This window comes from Ptychodera flava, chromosome 7, assembly GCF_041260155.1.
Source record: "Ptychodera flava strain L36383 chromosome 7, AS_Pfla_20210202, whole genome shotgun sequence".
NCBI classification, from domain to species: domain Eukaryota; kingdom Metazoa; phylum Hemichordata; class Enteropneusta; family Ptychoderidae; genus Ptychodera; species Ptychodera flava.
The window spans coordinates 25,976,869-26,001,785 of NC_091934.1; the positions used below are offsets into that span (position 1 = coordinate 25,976,869).

Genomic DNA, 24,917 nt, shown 5'->3' on the forward strand with positions numbered 1-24,917 from the left:
GTAGACATTCTATCTTCCATATGGTGGTTGGCTTGAGAAGTAAAACTTGCATTCACAAATACTGCACGGGGATGGGACACTCGAGGAATCGAGATTGCAATATCTAAATTCGTTTTAGATCCCCTCCATACCCTTTAAAAGATTTTAAATCCATCCAGTTTTATTTCCGGCATTTCTGCTTTGTACAAACTCCAATCTCTTGTTTTACACCCCTTCTTGTTTTACATCCTGTCACATAGCTTTCAAGATTTTTCATTAAGAGGCTAAAAAGACCAGACATGAACTGAAAATGCTCACGTGTTTTCATAGATATTGCATTTGTCTGTAAATTTAAACTTTTGCCAATAGTTTTAAAGTTTTTTAAGCTGTGATGATCAAGATCATGGACATTATCATGACAGACCAATGACAACGGCCTTTTTATTTACAATATGAATTCGGTGGAAAAAATGCTGAATGTCTTTGGCTTCTGGCATTGTATCAGCATTTACATAACAAGTGCAATTGATTGGTACAGTGCTTCACACTGTATAGGCCAAAGTGATATCACCATAAAGTAATGAAAAGCCATATACGCATTCTTTCAGAAAACCATTTTTATTTTTTAAGAACTCAAGTAAAAGATAAACAACATGGCTATTTTTGATAAATCTTTCAAGAAAATAGATTAAAATGAGCCATTGAGAAGGACATAGTTTAAATAGCAATAGAGAGTTAGTATGAGTAGTACGGAGAAATAATGGAGTGTTTTTGTGTAAGAGTAGTAAGGAGAAATTCCTCTGTATGAAAGTGGCTAACCAGTACTGGTCTTGCAAAGTGCCCTTGCTGAGTAATCCTTAAGTGTAATTGACATCACTGCAGAAATCTTTCAATTTTTTTTCTTTACAGTTGATTGTGAGATCATACCATTCAGTGCAAGGGGTGGTAAGCTGTCAAACTGTGAGCGTTTGGCGAGATTATTGTACCATCTCTCGGACTGAATGGTATGAACTCAATGTCAAGCTGGCGACGTCCTCGAAGCCCGGTGTCTTCAGTGTTTCAAAACGGCTGGAGAAAACATCAGGTTAACGTCAAATCAATGATATTTTGGGTTGGCTGAGCATGAAATAAACTGAACCTGTTTGTCCCACTTTTTCCTCGGGCAGTTCTCAGGCAGCTACGGGTAGTCACGGGCAGTAATTAGTATGACCGCAGTTTTTGATTTAATTCTATTTTACAATGCAATCCAAAGTGGTTTGTGGTCACTATAGTATGACTCAAGTACACCACTTTGCATGCAATGGATGTTAGTGTAAATGTGATCAAGGCATGATCCATAGTCTGTTGTTGACTCCTCAATAACTTGTGTGTAGTTGAAGTGCTTTGTCATAAGTTCAGATAGTTGTCTTGTAGATTGTGTTTGCTTTTGTAAGTCAACATTGAAATCACCAATGATCACGGTTGGTAGATTGTACTCAAGTGTATGGATGAGCTGAAGAAGAGCATGTTGTAAGTTGATGTAGGTGATGATGGTGGATTGTAAACCCAACAATTTGAACTAAACCAAATGTTGTTTTGTGTATTGCAATTAAGAAATCTGTATTAAAACAATGCAGTGTCTGTGGGGTAGCTTCAAGAGTGTTTTCTTTGCTGTACATAACCATACCATGATATGGTCTGGTATTGTTTTGACGGTTTTTATCATCCTGTCTGAAAAGGTTGAAGTCTGCTATTTTGAAGTCATCATTGTGATCGCCGGTTTGTAGTCTTGATTCACTGCAAATTAGTACATCAGCTGAAGTTAAGCTGAAATCACTAGCAACATCTTGAAAATGGCAATGAAGAGATCTCACATTTTGATAAGTAATAATGAATCTGTTCGATATAATATATGGTAATGTGAAACAGAGTTGTAGCATGGAATGGGTTCTCATGCGTTGCATCTCTTGTGTAACATCAGTGCTAACTGATATTTGATTTTCTTGTAATGTGGTTATGTTGAGACCTGTAAGTTTAGTCACTCTGCTTAAAGCAACATAGTGTACATGACACTGATTTCTCTTGTTTGCTGTACTGAAGTCCACAACCACATTGTTAAGTGTATCACCTTGACAACGATGTATTGTTTTGGCACTAGCTGGTCTGAGTGGAAATTGTTTTCTCACAACTTCTGCATTTTTGTGTCTTCCCACTCTAAATTGCCGTGATATCTGTAAAACTGGCGTCCATCTGTGAGATACTTTGTCATGTATTAAATGCCGTTTTTCACGTCGCAGGTTTTTGCCAACACAATCGTCATCAAATAAAATCCATAGAATAGTAACATGATGCAAATCAGGTCCATCGATGTATTTGATTACTCCTGGAGTACCATTTATCAATCCATCATTTACAGACAGATTAATGCAAAGCTCAATACGCTGATTTGTTCCAATTGATAATTTAGAAACTAACCCCATTGTTTTTTGAGCAGGAAGCATGACAACAATGCCTAATGTTTTGTGTTTTATGATCTCAGAGACATCGCCAATGACTGTATCAGTAGCAGGTATACATGTTTTTATTCCTGTAAGTCTGTCATATGCTATTGCATTGTGGTCATCAACAAGTCTGTTCTCGCAATAAAGATGTACTGTCGACTCATCAATAGATGAAGTTTTTTTATCAACACTGACTATTCGAGTTTGCAGAACTTTTATGTCATGAGATGTATGCTTTCCCTCACGTATACGGTTGAGTAATTTAGCAAAATTCTGGTCATCCTTTTGCCTCATAATATCTGTTAATTCAAACATTTGAACAGGTCTTGCCAGATGTTGACAGCCAATGGCCCATAATCATGTTGAAGGTCGTTAAATATCCAACCATCAAAGACAGGTTTTAATTGATATAAGTCGCCAAAGCTAACAACGCTGACACCACCAAAGATTTTATTGTTGGCCATTATCTGTTGTAGTCTGAGATTGATATAGTTTAACATACCATTACCAACCATGGAGATTTCATCTATGAATATGACTTTTAAGTTCCTGTATTTTGCTTGTAGAGTATTAAGTCTTTCTGATGTCAGTGGTCTATAATGAAAACCTTGGGATGCAGGAATTTGAAAAGCTGAATGAATTGTAGTACCCTTAATGTTGTAAGCAGCTTTTCCAGTAGGTGCAACTAGTAATAAGTGTATGTTGTCAGGATTTTCACCAGGAAGATTTGAAAGATATTTTAAAAGTACTTGATACAATGATTTGAGAACAAGAGATTTCCCTACACCAGCGCCACCTGTTACAAAAATATTTAACGGCTCTGTCCTTGTTTTCATCCAATGTACTATGTGATAGAATATTTCTTTTTGTTTCTTGTTGAGTTTCTGTAAAAGTGGATATAATTCATTATCAGCCATTCGTGGTTGTTGAAGATCTTCAATAATGGGATTATTTGTACTGATGCCAATGTCCTGTCCAATGTCATATTTAGAATGACTCTCATCACATGGTGCAAACATACTCAATGTGTCACTTGGCCTTGATCCTTCTAAAATGCTTGATGTTCCTGATGTTGTGTATTTGGAGCAACATTATCAAACATATCAATGGCTGTGTTTTGTACTGCTTCAATAGCTTGATCTAATTCCTGAGCATTTTTATTGTACTCCTTTTCTTTAGAATCTACTTCAAATTTTACTTGCATGTAACGATCATAGTATGTTTTGCACCCTGCAAGGAGTTCATTTTCATTTCGCCAAGGATAAAACAACATTATTAACTCTCTGTAATGATTTTCTTTGTCTTTTTCCCTATGGAAACGAACATATCTGATAACTTTACTTTTGGTGCGTTTTTTATACACAAGGCCACGTATCTGATATATTGTGTTGTTTTCATCATCATCATCCTCTTCATCAGTTTTGTAGAAGTCATCATTATCTTGATAATGATCTTGCGGGTTATCTTTTAACTTTTGAAAACTGTACCATGCTGCCAAGTCTGCCAAGCACAATTTCTCAAGGGCTTTTGGGCGCCTCTCATATTTTTTCAAGATGCTATCACTTTCTATGTCAGTAGCATTTGGACGCATGTTTTGTATGTCATCAAGAGGTTTCAATAGGATAACTCTATCATCAGGGGGTGATGTGTTAATAAATGTGAAGCCGCGTGAAGCTCTTCTTAGTCTCATTTGCATAACAAGGTAAACAGCTTCTTGAGCACTAACTTCAACATGATTAAGGAATTTGTTTCCTATATGCCTGACACTTTCTCTGATATCATGACATCCTTCCTTGCTTCTTCCACAGCCCTACTGAGCAAATTACTCATTCCACGTTGAGCTTTACTAATGTAAGATGCGATGTACATGGCACATGCATATGGATCAAGAATGAATTGAATGTCCATGTTTGCTCTCCAAGCTTGAGTAGGGTTTCATTGTAGCTGTTAATTCTTATTTCATTTGGTGACCTCTTGAGGAATATTTTATCTGATGTTAGAGATGACTGTATTGCATTAATATAGGTTTTTCATCAAGTTGTAGTTTATTTAAGAATTCAGAAAAAGAAAGAGTTTCTCCAAATTGTAAATCAGTAACAACAGTCTTGATATTTTCATAGTGCTTTTGAAGGATCTGTTCTGTGCTTTCATCAGTATCCATTGCAATGGCTGCAATATCATTGTTCTTGGCATAGGTGGCACAGGAAATCCAAATCTGCAAACACATTGGCCTTTTTTCTTACAGGTTTTTGAATGTCTGTGCATTTGATAATTTATCAATTCAGCGAAGGATTCATTACTGGTATCATTTGTACATGTAATATACTGATCTATGAATTGTGTGATGTCATCATCACTATTTTCACCATATTGTGGTGCATCTTTAATCCATACAAGCATGTGTATATGTGGTGATCCTCTTTGTTGGAATTCCACTCTGTAAAAGTAATCGTGTATTTCACCAATTGGATGATGTGAGCTCATTAGGAAATCATGCATAAATCGTTGAAATGAATAGTCAAAGTGTCGAGCACACGTAACAGGGTCAGATTTTATCAAATCAGATTTTGTATTCCAAGACATGTTCAATACATCGTCATCTGTGTATTCCTTGTTGTGAACTGTCCTTCCAAGAATTTTCAATAGATGTATCCATTTAGATTCTGCTGATGAAAATGACATGAAAAATGTTGGAATACCAAGTTGACGTATCATGGCAAATATATCTTTCTTTGCACTCTCCCAGTATGGTGGTGAACCTCTAAGTGTCTTCAACACTCTGAATCCCTCATCAAGTCGAACAATTTTATCAACATTTGTGGTGATTGAAGCTCACCAGCTGTTAATTTGCGGCCCTTCAGATTACATTTTCGCAAACATAATGTTGCCTTGTCTTTAATCTGCTTGATTTGTAATTTTTTTTGTTTAAAGAAAATGTTAGGCATCGACTTTGCAACTCTCCTATCTTTGTGTCGAAGTTCCCATTTACACAATGTACTATATAATACAGGGACTATGCGTTTCTTTTGTCTGGGTTGACCACAATATATTGTTGGAAATGAGAGCTCCTCAGAATATTTGTCTTGAAATATTCCTAGTGGTTTATTGTTCTCGCCTGGTGCATAACAAACTGCGCCATCAGAGTCTGTGTGTTGATCATATAAAGGTGACAGCATTGTATCCAGTGTGCCAGCAGGATGATCTTCCAATTTATTTCTTCAGTCCAATTATCATCATCATCATGATCATCATGATCATTACTGTCATCTTGTTTACATGTTTGTTTGTCAGACATGTGAGAATAATCATGATCGTCATTTTCCTCACAAAATTCCTGCCAATTGTGGTTTTCATCCTTTCTGCAAACAACCCAATCTGTAGATATTGTAATCAGTTCTGCTTTATATAAGGGGCTATTTTTAACTAACCAATTAGCTGCTTGTAAGACTTTCACTGGTCTGACATTCTCTACCTGATAGGCATGACTATAGCTAATCTTTCTTTTAAATTTGACAGGTATTGTCTGCGATTCATTTAAAGTTCTAGGTAATGTAGAGACAGTAGTTGATACATCAGCTATAACATTGACTATGTTACCTCTGAGACTAACTTGTCTACCTCTTGGCAATTCTCTTATTTGCATGAATGGAATGCGTAAGGCAACAAGTCTTTCTTCTAGTGGATGTAACTGTAACTCGGGGGGAATTAATGGAAATGACATGTTATTGGCCACAGAACAAGGAGGCAACTTTGACTCTTTTAAATATGAATAACAAGTTTTACATAATGGTGCCATATCATTATCTGTAGCCTGAGATGATGCAAAGGTGTTTAACTTTTCTTTAACATTATTGTAGTTCAAAACACTTTCTCTGTACCACAGCTGTTGGCAGCACACACATACAAATTTGGGCCATTCTGAACTGCACCGTGAAAAATTTGTATCAGCTCTTCAATAGATTTGGCAGCACTACATCTTCTGTTGTTTAGTTTGTTTAATCTATCTCTCATTTGCTCTCTCTCTCTATATGATTTATCAGTTCTTTTAATACTTTAATATTGGCATCTCTGATCTTTTCGCTTTCCCTGAAGACCTGGTCAGTTCTCTTTGTCTTTTTAGCATTAGCATTTCTTTCCCTTTCATTTTCTCTGTACTCATCATCACACCGTCTCAATTTCATTGATGTCCTGTTTCTCTTGTTTTCAGTTTGTTTATACACATCATCAGCTCTCATAGTTTTCTTAGCATTGACATCTCTTTGCCTTTCAGTTTGTCTGTACAGCTCATCAGTTCTCATAATTTTCTTAGCATTCATATCTCTTTGCCTTTCAGTTTGCCTGTATGCTGGATCAGCTCGTTTATTTTGCTTGGCTGTTAAATCTCTTTGGTTTCGCTTTGCCTAAACTCTATTTGTTCTCTCTTTTCTCTCTTGGCAATCATGTCTCTCTGTTTCTCTATTTCTCTATAATTTACACAATGTTCATTTTGCGGCATAGATTTCTCTGTTTGTACTGGTCCAAAACTGTTTACATTTATTGCTTGTGACAAATTTTGCTCTGTGCTTTGCAGAAAGTCATAGTGACCACTATCAATTTCTCCTTTAACACGGATTGCATGATACAAAAGATGTATACTTACAGAAGAATTACCAACAGTCTCTAATGGTTCACTTAAAGTGTCAAGATGAACTGCAATATTAATGTTATATGCAAGCGCTGCAGCATTTATTTCAATGTCCCCTCCATAAGTTGCATTACCTGGTTCAGATCTGGACATATACTGCCTATAGTCATCTTGAGAGACAATATGCCATCTTTCATATTCACCTTTAATTGGATCCTCATATCTGTCCCAATGTTCAATTACATAGTCAACAGTATGTACTCTTATTGCATGATGATGATCTTGTGTTCCATAGAGTCCTAGACTTATAGCACGGAACAAGCAATTACCATCACCTTCGACATTAACCTTTGTGTAACATCTGTGAGGAGTCTGCAACTGTCTTTTTCGTTGCATGTACAATTTACTTCTTTCATTTTTTGCTTTTATGCTCAGTTTTTTTACTCTCATTGTACTTTATAGTAACGTTGTGTTATGGGTGTGCTTAATATTATAATAAGTTCTTACAGTCAATTCAAGCACTTGTATAGGAAGAAAAATTAATAATTTGACTGATGTTGCTTATTGCTTCCTTGATTTCTTCTGATGCTATGAAAAGTGAAACCTTAAAAGTTGAAGTATTGATGAAAGAATGATTGTGTTTGTTGAGATTGTAGACTATGAATGTGTTATTGCTTGTCAATATTGTGCAGTTTAGACGTTGAACCCTTTCACTACAAAATTTAGGTCCAACTTTATTGGGGAAGCTGGACCTAGACAGAAAAAAGCAGTTAAAAGGGTTGTCAGTAATAAGTAGACAATGATAGAATGTGGTATGACTGTTCTTGTTTATTATGAAGTAAATGAATGCCAATTTTCAGAAATTGTAGAGAAATGTCAGTCTTCCTTATATATTCAGTACGCTGAAGTAATTCTATTTGATTGCAAATAATCTGCCTGTAAACAATACTCTTGTTTCCTATCAGGAAGTAAATGATAGAGCACTAACTTGTGTGCTGTTAAATATTCACGGTATAATTTCACAATGTACACTGAGGAAGACAAAGACAAAACTTTACTGCCTTACTTTTTTTCTTCTGCAAGTTAATACTGAATATTATCAATGTCAAATCAGTTGTGATCTAAATGCAAAATTAACCACAACAGTGTTTGCTCAAAGTACTATCAGCAATGTTGTAACCAATGCTTGTTGACTATCAATTTGTGATCTTGAACGCGCCTCTACAGGCAGTCTGTACCGTCTATGGGCAACTGTGCCTCAACTGGGCAGTCTGTGCCTCTTATAGGCAAGTGATTGTGTTGTACCCCTTTGGGCAAGTTATTGTTTGCGCCTCCTATGGCAAATGATTATTGCGCCTCCTATGGGCAAGTTATTATTGCGCCCTTCCTATGGGCAAGTTATTATTGCGCCTCCTGTGGGCAAGTTATTGCTGTGCCTCCTATGGGCGAGTGAATGTCACCACGTATATGGCCTCCTGGTATAATCTGTTAAAGAAACAAAAATCAAAGTAAGACATCCATTGCATCCTGTTAAATATACATATTTGTACCAGTGAAAAAAATTGGCAAAAAAGATGAATTTGATGTTTTACAACATGTAAAGAACTTATTCCATTTTTTTCATGGAAATTATTGACCAACAAGTTCATCATTGATGACACGACACCATTCCTACAAAGGCAAGTTTGCATGACATTGGTCCAGGTATGTCAGACATATCTTTGTGAATGGCCACAAAATATAACATAATGGCTGCCTGATGGCATTGATAGTATCAAAGAACAAATTGAAAATCGGTTTGGGCATGTCTGAAATATCTACCTAGATGCCTGAATGCACACACAATGAAAAGCTGCATGGACTAACAAAGAATGGCAAAAGTGAATGAACTCACACAAAAAATATGTGGATTTAATTGGAATGTCCTAATGAATGCCTGTGGTGATGTAATCATCAATAGACCACTTCTGCAAATGAAAAAAAACATAACACCAAGGATTAAAATGACCACTGTCATAAATTTTGTTGACTCCATGAAGTGCCATATCATTTACTAGAACAGTGATACAACATTATCGAAAGCTCTGTTAACATTTCTCACACAACTTCCATGTCCAACAATCTCTTCAAATAGCTATCTTAATGTTTTTGATGTGTGTATGACATGTCATTTTGTTTTAATGAAATATAAGGGCAACACACGGATGTAAATCTCATCAAATTAAGTTTATCTTTTAGGACCCATTTAAACCTCATTAGTTCACTCATAGAGTATACTTTCATGAATAATAAATGAATTCATGGTTTATCATCACTTTGTCCTGTGACATTTCATCACATTACCATTTTGTCCTCATAATGATTCATTCAACACTCAAAGCTGGATAAGAAAGGGCACTAAAATTAATCTGCATATTACTAAACTTGTGTAATTTTTTACAAGCTGTACTTTAGAAAATTGTCAAAATTTACAGGATGGAAAGTCAGGAAATCTCCACACTACACACACACACTAATTGATCAGTTCCTACCAGCCGACAGGCTTTATTGATCTATCAACAATTACAGTGGTGGCCTACTACCAGGATCTTGCAAGCAATATTTGTCTGGAAGTTATGAATATGATGAATAAATGTCATTTTTTCATTATGCAAGCCTTCCCACCTATGGGGTTGACCATTTGATATCCTGGGGGGGGGGGTCTGGAAGATTTTTGGGGGCATTTTACATTCTTATTCGCTTTGATGGTAACGCATTTTCCGAGCAAAGTCTTTGCCACTGAGTACCAACCATCGAAATTCAGTAGCTTGTCCCACATTATAGGAAACTAAAAAAGTATGTAAATGATCAGACATATTATTATGACGATATCATGAAAATATTACCTGAAACCCTTTCGGAGCACCACAACAGACCCTATACACAAACAATAATAGTAACTATTCATCATTGCTACCAGTGTACCTAGAATATCCATGTCCCCGCGACATCTACGAGAACGAAAACTATTGCCCAATCTAAAATCCCTAACCCTAATCTATGGCTTTGCCACGACAAAATTAGGTGCCACGACAAAATTAGCCTAACCAGCCTATGACTCTCGTCGATTGTCACAAAACAATCTTTACGTGGACTATTTTTATGAAATAGTAATAACATTGACACCAGTCAAGTTGTTATTCTTCGTGCAGGACCTCTCGTGTACGCTAAGGGATACGCTGTCGGGCCGGACCCATGTGGGTTTTGGAGACAGTGCAGCGTACACAGAAATCTACCCGACCTAGCTAGCTCTGCGTACCGTGCTGTGTGTTTCAGGTGTTACACGGCCCCACCACATCTAATGGATGAATTCTACAGAGGAGCCAGCGTAGCTGACATTGGCGCACGCCAAGAAAACATTTAATCACAGAACAGTGAAGCGTAAAGTAATGGATTCTTTCAATCATGCTACAGACTTTTTAAGGTTTGTGACAGAGGGCCTTGTCTGCCTTCTTACAATGAAGCAACTACAGCTGTCATCTCTGAACAGTCGACCCCAAGACTCACTTTATAATGAGCCAACAAACGTGCGCCAGAAAATCTCAAAAGCCGTTGCTCAAAAAATATGGGTCTAAATGAATACAAAGGATTTGGAAGACCTCATTAGACTAGATGAAAGATGTGATGATGTAGATGATAGTGGCGGGGGCCGTGTAACGCCCGAAACACACAGCAGGGTACGCAGGGCAAGAGCCGACCGTACAAATCTATGCCATGAAAAAGTCAAGTTCGGAACTACAGCTCCCAGTCGCGATCGAGTCACAGTCGCGCTCCTTCTCAATTCTTTTGATGCATGTACCGTACTATTCACTTTCTCAACCGTAAACTCAAAGCGTCCAAGTCAAATCGTGGTATCGAACAAAGGTGCATACATCAAATCACGACATAGAATCAAACATCATCACACACAAATTACTTTGAATTACTTACCGACACCACACCGACAGTCCATCAAAATCACGCTCAGTGTTTCCGTTAACGCAAAATCCTGCGTATTTTACGCAAGATTGTTCGGAAATACGCAAAAAAATTCATGACTGCGTAAACAAATACGCATTGAGAAATGCCGCCCAATGACATGACGTACTTGGCCCGCACTACATTGCCTGAACGTGGTTCATGTAGGACAAAAATAAAACATATGCACCTGCTTGCAAGTGACATTTATCATGATATTGCAACATTTTAGACTTTAGCAGACCGCAGCACTTTATGCAACATTGTATTTCATCATCACAAAACGTCATGTCAATCAGTTCTGTACAGACAATGGCACTACAGATGCAAAAAATTCGAGAATCGATCGAGTCTACGTTGTTGGTAACACAATACAGTTAATGGTCATTACGTCGCATGTTATTTGGAAAGTGTTTACGGGTGACCATTTAGACTCTGTCGGGTTGCATTCTTGAGAGGTCCCGCTGGACTTTGAACAGTATCTGCTTTTTGTTGGCCCTTTGAAAACACTAAAGTGGTAGTCAGGAGGTATTTTCTTTGAACATGAACTCATTGGGCTGCTCAACGATCATATATGGGACATGCATCACGGCATGGCAACGTTCAGCTACACCTTGAAGCCCCCCAGGTTGTTGTTTTTTGTTAATAGAGCATGCGCATTACAGGAAACCCCCAAGTTCTACAGAAAGAACTGCCCAGCTCACTTCAGATACTGATTCCTACCGTACGCATTTTGAATACATTTACGCAAATAAAAACTCAGTTGCGTAAAATCGTACGCAAGTTTTGAAATTGTAACGGAAACGCTGCACGCTTCAGAATTTGTACAGCAAAAAGCCGGATAAGCGTACTCACAGCACAGAAAGGCTGTGGAGACAAGCGAAGAACTATGTGCTCGTTATGATACGGCGGTATAACTTGATTTACGCGACGATGGCGGGGAGACGAAATGTACAAGTACAGTAAGTGCAGTAAGACTGGCTTTATGCCGCTAGGGTTTGTGGGTAAAATGTATCCAGCTGTAGCCAACCTGGACAAGCACATTTCACAGCGCCCTCAAACAGTCGATTGTTTTCACTTGTCATACGCGGCGTAACAGAAAAATTAAAACTTTCATAACTTCATTAATATCCAAGCCACGCCCACCAAAACCTTTTCAGTTCTAGCCATTTGAATTCTGAAGATGTCTACCAAATTTTGACTGAAATACGTTCAGCCGTTTTTGAGAAAATGGACCAACAGACAGACAGACAGACACACAGACAGACAGACATCGCTGCGACATATGCTCACGTGTTCACACGTGAGCAAAAAATGAAAACTGGCCGATGTTGCAGCGATAGATGACCGAAGATCATTGGCGGGGGAAGGGGGGAGCTTGATAGGAGGATGTGCCCCCCTCTTGAAAGGGAGGTCCTAGGGCTGGACTCTAATTTCATCATTAATAATAAATTTATAGACTTTGTTGATAAGTTGAATATTGTGAGTCTCAGCATGCTGTAGGGATGTGTATTTTTATGTAACAGGTAACGTTTACCCGCCCGACTATCGTATCGGTAATTTCGTGCAGACCAATTTTTATCATCAACATTATGTAATATGTCATTGTTTTGAGGGCAAACAACGATGAGAAGTTGCGGGCAGGTGCGTGGGACGCATTCACAGACGTTGTCGGGTCACTCATATGGCAGGCATATATGAGAGCTTTTCCCATGTCAATAGAGTAAAAAACATGGGGGACTGAAATGAGGGAACTACAGCCGATCTGGAAGGAATATAATTAAAGCTGATGAGAAGTATGGATGATAATTGGTTTCACTTGCTCATCAAAAACCAGGTTTTGCACAAAATACTTTAGAATGGTTTATTCAGGTTTGACAGATCTCTGCCAATAGGTTTTACCCCTTCCCACCCTCTCCCAGCATACTCTGTCCCCCCTTCATAAACCTCCCCACTGTTCCTCGGCAAGACATCTCCCTGACAGCTGTCTCGGATTATAAAAAGTTGGCCACTCAGCAAATGAATAACTATGCCCACCTGGCGCATTACCTGCCAGTAGTTTGAGGGGAAACGAGTGCACACGCTTCACTGTTGATAATTAAAGCAAATAAAACAGTATTCTGTGACGGACAACGTACAATCCATACATCATGACTAAGATAATCAAACAAGACCTGACGGAAAACCGCTGTGAACTGGGAAAAGACGAAGCATTCAAGAATTGATTTCTAAACAACCGATGATGGTATACAAAAGAAATAGAGACCTAATAGATACGCCTAGAAACGCTAAAATTCAAAATTCGCAATCCCTATGAACGCCCTTATTCACATGAGCATACACTTTTACTACCAGTCCGAAACGTAGACATTCTAGCTTGCATATGGTGGTTGGCTTGGGATGTAAAACTGGCATTCACAAATATTGTATGGGGAGGGGGCGCCGGAGAAAACGTCATTGAAATACATAAATTCGTTTCAGATTCCCCTCAATATCCTAAAAAAGATTTGAAATCCATCCAATCTTTTTTCCAGCATTTCTGCTTTGTATAAACTCCAATATCTTGTTTTACACCCGTTCTTGTTTTAAACCCTGTCATATGGCTTTCATTTTTTTCATCAACAGGCTAAGAAAGAAAATGACAACTGGCCGATGTTGCAGTGATAGGTGACCGAAGATCATTGGCGGGGGGGGGGGGCTTGATAGGAGGATGTGCCCCCTCTTGAAAGGAAGGTCCTAGGGCTTGACACTAATTCCATCATCAATAAGAAATTTACAGACTTTGCTGATAAGTTTAATATTGTGTGTTTCAGCACGCTGTATGGGTGTGTATTTTTATGTAACAACTAAAGTTTACCCGCCCGACAATATCGTATCGGTAATTTCGTGCAGACAAATGTTTATCGTCAACAGTTTGTAAAATGTCATTGTGTTTGTTGGCGGACAACGATGAGAAGTTGCGGGCAGGTGCGTGTCACGCATTCACAGACGTTGTCGGTTGGCAGGCACATGCGAGAGCTTTTTCAAATGTCAATAGAGAGAAAAACATGGGAGAGTGAAATGAGGGAACTACAGCCGATCTCTAAGAAATATTATTAAAACTGTTGAGAAGTATGGATGATAACTGGTTTCACTTGCTCCTCAAAAACCAGGTTTTGTACAAAATACTTTAGAATGGTTTATTCAGGTTTGGCAGATCTCTACCAATAGGTTTTACCCCCTCCCACCCTGTACTAGCATAACTACTCTGTCCCCCCCTTCATAAACCTCCCCACTGTTCCAAGGCAAGACATCTCCCTGACAGCTGTCAGGGAGATGTTGGCCACTCAGCAAATGAATAACTATGCCCACCTGGCGCATTAACTGCCAGTAGTTTGAGGGGAAACGAGTGCACACGCTTCACTGTTGATAATTAAAGCAAATAAGACAGTATTCTGTGACGGACAACGTACAATCCATACATCATGACTAAGACAATCAAACAAGACCTGACTGAAAACCGCTGTGAACTGGGAAAAAACGAAGCATTCAAGAATTGATTTCCATAACAACCGATAATGGCATGCAAAAGAAATAGAGACATAATAGATACGCCTAGAAACACTAAAAATTTAAAAACTTCACAGTCCCGATGAACGCCCTAATTCACATGAGCATGCGCAATCACTATCAGACCGAAACGTAGACATTCAAGCCTCCATATGGTGGTTTGTTTGGGATGTAAAACTTGCATTCACAAAATATGCATTGGGATGGGAATCGCCATTGAAATATCTTATTTCGTTTTAGATCCCTTCAATAACCTAAAAAATTCAAATCCTTCCAATTTTTTTCCGGCATTTCTGCTTTGCATAAACTCCAATCTCTTGTTTACACCCGTTCTAATTTTACATTCTGTCACATGGCTTTCAATTTTTTCATCAACAGGCTAAAAAAGAAATGACAACTGGCTCATGCTGTTGCCGTAGATGGCCGAAGGTCATTCGGGGGGTGCTTGATAGGAGGATGTGCCCCTTCTTGAAACGGAGGTCCTAATGCTGAACTCTAATTCCATCATCAATAAGAATTGTATATACCTTGTTGATGAATTAATATTGTGTGTTTCAGCACGCTGTAGGGATGTGTATTTTTAGGTAACAACTAAAGTTTACCCGCCCGACAATAACGTATCGGTAATTTTGTGCAGACCAATTTCTATCATCAACAGTTTGTATAATGTCATTGTTTTTGTGGTTAAACAACGATGAGAAGTTGCGGGCAGGTGCGTGGGACGCATTCACAGACGTTGTCGGGTGACTCATATGGCAGACAGATATGAGAGCTTTTTCAAATGTCAATAGAGAGAAAAACATGGGGGAGTGACATTGGGGAACTACAGCCGATCTCGAAGAAATATTATTAAAACTTTTGAGAAGTATAGATGATAACTGGTTTCACTTGCTCCTCAAAAACCAGGTTTTGTACAAAATACTTTAGAACGGTTTATTTAGGTTTGACAGATCTCTGCCAATGGGTTTTATCCTCTCCCACCCTCTACGCTGTCCCCCCTTCATAAACCTCCCCACTGTTCCTCGGCAAGACATCTCCCTGGCAGCTGTCTCGGATTTTAAAAAGTTGGCCATTCAGCAAATGAATGAGTGCACACGCTTTCTGTTGATAATTAAAGCAAATAAACAGTATTCTGAGACGGACAACGTACAATCCATACATCTTGACTAAGATACTCAAAAAAGACCTGACTGAAAACCGATGTGAACTGGGAAAAGACGAAGCATTCAAGAATGATTTCCAAAACAACCGATAATGGCATACAAAAGAAATAGAGACATAATAGATACGCCTAGAAACGCTAAAATTCAAAATTCAAAATCCCGATGAACGCCCTAATTCACATGGGCATACACAATCACTATCAGACCGAAACGTAGACATTTGAGCTTCCATATGGTGGTTGGCTTGGGAAGCACAACTTGCATTCACAAATACTGCACGGGGATGGGACACTCGAGGAATCGAGATTCCAATATCTAAATTCATTTTAGATCCCCTCCATACCCTTTGAATGGTTTCAAATCCATCCAGTCTTTTTTTCCGGCATTTCTGCTTTGTACAAAATCCAATCTCTTGTTTTACACCCCTTCTTGTTTTACTTCCTGTCACATGACTTTCAATTTTTCATCAACAAGCTCAAAAAGAAATGACAACTGGCCGATGTTGCAGCGATATATGACCGAAGATCATTGGCGGGGGGGGGGGGGAGCTTGATAGGAGGATGTGCCCCCTCTTGAAAGGGAGGTCCTAGGGCTTGGACTCTAATTTCATCACCAATAAGAAATTTATAGACTTTGTTGATAAGTTGAACATTGTGTGTTTCAGCACGCTGTATGGATGTGTATCTTTATGTAACAGATAAAGTTTACCCGCCCGACAATATCGTATCGGTAATTTCGTGCAGACCAATTTTTATCATAAGCATTAAGCAAACAAAAACAGTGCTCAGGGTAGGTCTGATAGAGCAGCTACTGTTAGTGTGAAAGATGAAAAATGTCAATAATATAACTACATCATAAGAATCAATGCAAGGCGTTCCGTCGTTTTTTGACAGTTACATAAATTACATAAATATGTAAATTTATCCATGAGTTAAACTTTTGGTATCTGATAAGTCTGTCATCAATAATCATCACGTCAATAGTTTTAAGCAAACGAAAAATGTGTAAAGGATTGGTCTTAGGGGCAGCCCGTTTTAAAGAAGAGAAAGAAAAGAAATGGTTACACAAACGTGATGTCAGTAATGCAGTTTCACGATAAGAGAGCGTTCTAGGCAAATAGCGTCACAGAGTACAAATATAAACTCTATGTCAGACATCGGGGCATGCATGATGGTCGTCTGAGGTTCTAACAAACGCTCTCTCTGTTCACGAGCCTGTTTCGCTCTTTTACGAGACGAGAGTGAGTCCGTCGGTTTTTTTTCTCTCTAGTACGCTGCACGTTATATGTATGTATGTATGTATGTATGTATGTATGTATGTATGTGTGTGTGTGTGTGTGTGTGTGTGTGTGTGTGTGTGTATGTATGTATGTATGTATGTATGTATGTATGTATGTATGTATGTATGTATGTATGTATGTCCAGAACATCCACTTGTTAACTTGTTGTACTTCTTCCTTATATGTACATAAGAATATGTTTAGCAGAGTACGCAGAAATATTTATGTATATATATTATATGTGTACATTTACTTACTTTCACGTATATTCGTAACAATATCCTAACGGGCACCGGGCTGTTCAAACGCAAGCGCCATTACAGCCGATATACAAAAGTGAATACGACGATGATGAATTCGGTAAGGGGTGAACCATTTACTTTCGGGGGAGCTGGAGGAAATTGGTATGGCAACTCATCAGCACTTTTCCCCAAAACGTTACCTGGAAACAATTTTTTGTCCAGTTGAGTCAATCGAAGTAATTTTTTCACAAAAAAACAAAATAGCTGATTGGCAAACTATGGTATCACATGCACAGCACAATGAATTACCCACGATTGTGTCTGATTTTTACCAAATGAAGGTTGCTTTTCTTATAATTTTTCCTGTTCTGCATATAAGCAGCATGTAATTTTAAAAAAATAATATTTAGTAAAATTCCTTTAGATATTTCAGTAAATATGTCAAAATATTCTTTAAATTACCATTAAAGTCACCGTTTTGCTGGTACCTTTGGGAAGCAAGTTATGACAAACTGTAGGGATCATTCTCTGATAAAGGTCAGCAAATAACTTTCTTTTGTTATTTCCATTGGAAAAAAAATTAATATCATGTTGTTTCATGAAATAGGTGCAACAAGTCTCTACTGCTTTCTTTTATGTTATTCTGTATTGTTGTGGTCCAGGAACACAATCTGTGGAAAGTTTTGCAAAATGATGTTGCTTCTCTAGATCAAGCATGATTGTCCAAATTATTTAAAATTGGGACAGAGAAAAATGGCGTGCTTAAAGGTATGTTTTAAGCATTTGAAAAATTAACTAGGCTACGAATTTTTCTATGCATGGAAGATATTGTTGACTTCCTCATGGAATCTCGTGGTACATCATAATGCATTATGAATCGTGGAATACCTCCAGTACTGTGGGGCATCACTAAATTTGGAAATGACAACGACTGGTGTCCTGCATGTGAGTGCATCACGTGGGTCTTCCCGAAACAGATCATGACACTTCTTGATTATTGAATATATACAAATCATGATGAGTGTTACCGTTACCTATCTGGAATTTCCTATAATTTTTTTGTCTTTACTTTTAATTTGTAGTGGTAATAAATCGCCGTGGGCGGCAGCTCTGGAGACCACTAGAGACACAATCTGCTTTCTTGTGGTACATGGCAGCGACTTATTTATTTTTTCTTCGAGCCTTCCTTGAAGCAAATGTTTTCGCCTGTCCATCGGGAAAACAATTTCCAACCCCTAAAATGGCCTTCGACAATTTTTTTCCAAAGATCCCTGAGACCCCCAATCAAATGTGGCAAATATCCGCCGCAATCGTAGAACCTAGTCTTACTGAGATCCACTGAAGGTTGTCATGGAGGGACATTGCATATGTCAAGGGCACTGGTGCATTTGTATTATGCTTTCAGGATATCAGGTGGCACCCCTGTGCTTCTAATATTGGACGTTGCAGAAGGATAAGCGTTGAGGGCACACCACACTTTCCTTGCCATACCTACATAACACATCCTCTTTACACCCATCCAATAAAAGACTTGTCTCGGATCTTTGGTATCACAAAATACTGATAAATATGAAGCAAGATCCGAAAAAGCTGTACCATTAAACAAACCCTCATGCGATTGGCCCGAAATTTTCCAATACCCGTGGTAGCTTATAGAGGCTTTCAGATCATCGATAGTTATCATATCTCCATCTGCCAGCTTACACAAGTTTGCCTCCTAAAGTTCTAATGCACATAATTTCCCTAACTTTGGAAATCAAGGACCGGCGGTCCCGAAACGGCATATGTACACATTTTGCCCTGCCTTTTTTGAGTGATACCTTCTGTGTTTACAACGTGCTTCCATGGTTTCCGCAGATATAAACTCCCAAACCGCAAGAAATTTAGTCTCAGTCCATAATAATTAGTCATTGTGTACACAGATAGTGCCATTCATGCTGCATTGTCATCGTACAAGGAAAGTTTTGGCGCTAGATGCAGTGCCGAGTATTGTCTACATTCTCAGGCAGTGTATTATGTTCACCGAAGTAGATAAGATGTTCAATAAGCGGGGGCAAGAGATTATCAATGTTTCGGCAGAAATTTACTAACGTCCCCAGGGAAAGCTAATAAGCAATGGACACAGACATCATTCTTCCATTTCAGTTTATTACATATAATGGCTACGTTATCCTGGGCGTGAACCTTAAGTTTATGTTCCGTAGTTTTTCGGTCCCCCTCGCAATATGTGAAAATACCTAATATTCCACTCGTCATTACTACAGTATATGAAACAGGATATGTTCAGTACATCATTATAATGGTTGAAAATTTAACTGTGTGTGGATCAGGACCTTAAATATGCGCTGTGTTGACAATCAAAAGGCATAGTATCTCCGCATGTTAAGTGGTATCCAAGCTTCTATGGTGGATAACATAATTAACTCATTGCGCAATTATTACATGTAATGGTTACTTAATCCTTCGTTGGATTGAACCTTAATTACATCCCATCAACAAAAAAGACAAAGCAATGTCCATGGACAGTCAGTTTAACAAGCCTTTCGTTAACATTGACCTCAACGCGTTAATAATGATCGGGAGTTGTATTTTATTTCTTGACCACTGGAGGGCGCTGATATGGATCCACCTACATCCTCAGTATGATAGAACATGATAGTGGTGAGTTGAATCTAGTAGTGTCAAGAGAATTCGACAAGTACTTGTAAATTGCTTCTATAGCATGGAAACAGGTGAATTCCTCTATACGGCATATCAGAGGATGTTTTTGTCGCGCTGAACCGACCGGTGCGAGTGTATTGGATTGTTAAATTAAGATTTTCGTGCACGGGCGTGGCCATTGGACTCTCCAACGATTGACGAGTTGATATCTGCTGAATTCCCAGGCATTCAGATGTATAGACTGATACTTCGTAATACTCTTAGGGATTCGGAAGCCCAGGGTTGGCTTTTTAGTATTTTTACTGTAACAAAATAGTTTTAATATAGAGGACATGCAACATTCCATAGGGGCTTTTTGTGAGGCCCCTAGCGTTGACAATTTACCTTTACCAGATATGAACTGAAAATGCTCAAGTGTTTCAGTACAAGTTGCAGTTTTTTGTGAATTTAAACGTTTGCTACAAGCTTTCAACTTCATTGAAAGTGTTATGATCAACATCATGAACAATATTCACCACAGATTAATATATAACTAGCTTAAATAAATATACTAAATTTCTTTGACTGCTGTCATTGTATCACCACTTTATATAGCAAGTGTAATTGCCTTTTGTCAAGTCCTTCAAGCTATATATGCCCAACGATGAAGGGTTGTTAGATATACAAATTATAAATTTGCTGACATGAAAATGCAAAACGTGTTTTCACTTATACAACATAGTTATATCATCAATATACATAGCAAGTTTCATAAACGTTTAAGGGTCCTTCCCGTCTTATATCCCTAATCAGGAAAGTCTATTAAATATGCAAATAAGGTATTGGTTGAAGTAAAAATGCTTAATGACTTTCCATAATGTTGTATCATAGTAACTTCCATGTACATAGCAAGCTTCGCTAGCTTTGAACAAGTCAATCAAGATATATAACCCTAATAAAGAAAGTTCATTAAACATGTAAATTAGGAATTGGATGAAGTAGACATGCTTAATCACTTTCAGTAATGTTGATTAATACCGGCCTTGCTAACACAGCATACACTATTTTTTATCAGTTTGGTCAGTGCAGCATACATAATTTTTTCAGTTTGGCCAGTTTAATTTGGAGGGGAGAAAACCCTGAAACTCTAGTCGTAAACATGTTGGAGTGACAAAATACACATTTCGGGGCCTCAAAACCTGTAAATTCTGGACTTTTCGTAATTCCGGCGTAATTCCACCTTGTCCGTTATTCCGCCGGAATCAATCTCACCACTGTGGAGAAGAGAAATGACACACGAAGAAAGACTGAAGCCGCGATCGTTGATTTGCCATTCACAGGCAAGAAGACGTTAACAGAAGCGCGCGGTCCCTCCACAGTACAGAGGGCCGAGACGAGAGGAAGCGCGACTATGGCAGCAGCGTGCAACTTTCCTAAAAATGGCGGCATTGGGTATATCGTTTCCCTGACGCATCCCACACAAGAACGTTAGAAAAATTACCAAATTCCCTAATTTTAATATAAATGAACACATAATCACGTATTACCAACACCTTGGCTGAGATTTAGAGTCCGTCTGAAAGAAAAAAAGAAGAAACCTAATTTTCATGTCAGAGCGTACAATTACGGTTGGCGGCTGGTCGGACAAGTCGCTCGTGAGTCTATGAAAGCTTAGTGTAAAACGCCCTCTCGTACAGACAGACTTTCCTCGTGTAATCATGCACATGACTAGTGTTCTTAGTTCATTGCGTCTAGGACTTCCATATTTCCGTAGTAGATTAAAAGTTAAGAAAACAGAAAAAAATCTTTTGACAAAAGCCAGACGGTGGCGTAAACAAATAAAATTAACTTTGACCCCGTCGTTGCTGACACAGGAACACAAGGGTAGGCCAGGAGACTTTTTTGTCGCTACATTTTCATCTGTTTTCAAAATATTTGTTATATTTAACGCTCACTATCATGAGAAGAAAAATTGCCTTACTTCGGATTGATTCCTGCGCGATTCTGGAACAATGAATCTCGCTGGATTTACGCTAGAATTACGCTGGATTTACGGAATTTATGGGCTATCTCATAAAAAGTAACATGAAAATACTGCTACTCATGCGTATTTAGACTATTTTAAACAAAAAACCCAGACAGACAAGTAAATGTTGCTGTACACCAATATGTAAAAGTCGATAAATTTGAACATGCATTTATAATCTTAGGTTTTAATTTGGAAATTACAATAATTTCGAGATCACACGTTCTTTATCAATCCATTTTTGAACTGTGAGCTGCTGGACAACGCAGTAGGTTTTCTGTTCCGTGTTCTCAGTCCTTCGCCGTCCTTCTTTGTTCCTCCTGTTAGTTTTTGTTATAAATCTTGACCCTTATCGGTGATTTGGTCGTTCGGCACATTCAAGCTCAGACCGAACCCCCTAAAACGTGATATATTTCCAGAAAGATATCGCAGTATGCATGGATCCTTATCACTTTGCTTCCAAATCCAGAGATGGCGAAAAGTATGTCAGAAAAGAAGTAGTGGAAGTTGCGACATTCAATAACAATACATAATATATATATATATATATATATATATATATATATATATATATATATATATATATATATATATATATATATATATATATATATATATATATATATATATAACACAAAAAATATGGGCAAAGTACATCGATACATAGATTGTTGTAGGCGAAAAACAATCACTAAGCTTTTGATCAACACACAGTATCCTGGTCATAATACATGGAGAACCCCCCCCCCCCCCGATCATTAGATTTTATCCTTTCCTCTCTGCGCATAACTTAATTCTCATTACGCAAATTGCTCTTCACTCCAAAAATAGAGAGGAGCAAGGAAAGAAGATGTCGTCATTGTCAATAATATATTTTCACCATTTCAGTTCTTTAAAACAAACACTTTTAGCCTTTCATCACTTTAAATATATGTTGATATGCGAAGACTCAATGCAGTGTATCCACAACGTGCAATGTTATTACTGACAAATTGGATTTTTGTCAAGCACTCATTGAAATTCCATCGTAAACAATAGCATCGGTCATGACAGAAATGGGCCGTGTTGACAAGTTGAGTTGGAATGATAAGCGATAAATACTGTGGAGGAATTTGATCGAAAGTTGCCTCCATGGTAAGATCTTGTCATGGTCCATCTTTATCATATTTGCCACATTGATACTATCATCCCGAGCAATTCATTGGGATTGCTGTATACCTCCATGTTTCTAAAAGTACCTCTAAAAGTGTGCATACAACAGCGGGCACTGTCCGATGGTAGCCTTTTCTACCCTCTGCTTTAAATAGAATGTATAACATATCTTTTGATCCATTTTCCACGTTGCCTCTTAAATACATACTCTTTGGATTTTCTATATGTCATAAGATGCTCTTAAATTACTGCTTTAAGTGGCCAGTGCGTATGCCATTTCATACACGACCTGTCGTAGTTTTATTAGGTGACATAGAAAACTCTAATTTTAATCGACATTTTGCACACTAACTTGTCATTTATGTTGTGAGCTATATTTCATGCGACTGAATTTTTTTATGGATGTGCAAATAAGCAGTTCCTTCAATGGACACAGGGGAAGATTTTCAGTAGCTATAGATTCGTACATTTTGCATGCTCATTACCCGTATCAGTCTAGTTTGTTTATAGATTAGAGTCCTGACTCTCTGGATAATTGCATTGGTTATGTAGACTGAATATGCAAATAACGGAAAAGAAAAAAATGTACGTACAATTATTACAGTTGTACCTTTCCCGGGCTGATAGATTTGGCAAGCTTTCAAAAAAATTGTTGCAGTAATTCTTGATCAATCTGTAATAACGAATTGGTTGATATACAGAAAATCTTAACAGATACAAATACGTAATGAGAAATGACCCAATGCCTTCATGCGCAATTATGTTTTCGTGGTATCATTATATGATGCAAGATCTTATGTGAATATCTCATTTTTGAAAACATTGAACATGAAAATTTGCATCACTCACGCCCATTTTAAAAAATTACTTGCTAAATAATTGAGACACGAACGTCCAATGAGAGACGACACGTGTTCGACAGCTTTTACTCTTATATACCAATAACTTACATAAGCTTATTGCTTTGTAGTTACAAAGTGATCATATCACTTTCTTTCGTGAGGTGCTCGTGACTTTGATATTGATGTTATTACATGCCTCGGATCTGAGTGAAAATCAGTGCATTGATTTGAATATGAACAGCAAGGGAGTTAGCGGGCCGTGTGAACGATGTGCGGACCGGATTTCTCAATGACCGGTCCGGTGAAGCCCTTTGACGCCACGGTCAAGGTAGTTGTCAACTCCCCTGACCCAGTTCTACCGTTAGCTGCACTGCTAATGAAAATAGGGTCAGGTATTTGCTACGCGTGGGCCGCCATTTTAGTCAGAATTTTGACTGCATATTAATGAGCAGAGCACCTGACAAGATCATTTGATCAGTAACATCTGTACAGTGGCATGCTTGGAAATTAGACAACGAAACATCGAACGTTGAAGTTATTTGCACAGCTTCACTTTTAAGTTTCAACTTTGTACTTCTGTGATGGCATTTAGCGGTGAAATGACGATTAGCATCTATGTTTTTTATTCTCAGACGTGACAGACTATCCCTCCTTTCAAATGTACCGCAGTGCCAGACTAAAAAACAAATGATTCTTCGTTTTTCATTCAATTTCGACATAGGATACTTGGTTCGGAAAAGCATGGGGTAAAGCATTACTCCGGGCAAACGAAATCTAAATAACAAGGTAACTCCAGGTTGGAATAATTCAATGCAATCACTGCGCTATACTGTTGACCCACACTTGACCCTATTTCTTGAGCAGCGCAGCCAAGGGTAGAAATGGGTCAGGGAACCAGACAATTAAGGTAGAAGCTTAAGCGGCAGTAATATAAATATTATTGCC

The 24,917-nt window shown here is 38.2% G+C and overlaps 1 long non-coding RNA gene across 1 annotated transcript; it reads right to left on the bottom strand.

Moving 5' to 3' along the window:
• Positions 1 to 7,891: 7,891 nt before the first annotated feature.
• LOC139137105 (uncharacterized) lies at positions 7,892 to 11,156 on the bottom strand. The gene is made up of 3 exons (XR_011553311.1): positions 11,053 to 11,156; positions 8,978 to 9,050; positions 7,892 to 8,568 (listed from the first exon to the last, which is right to left on the bottom strand). It is a non-coding gene; the product is annotated as an uncharacterized lncRNA (long non-coding RNA).
• Between the last annotated feature and the right edge of the window lie 13,761 nt (positions 11,157 to 24,917).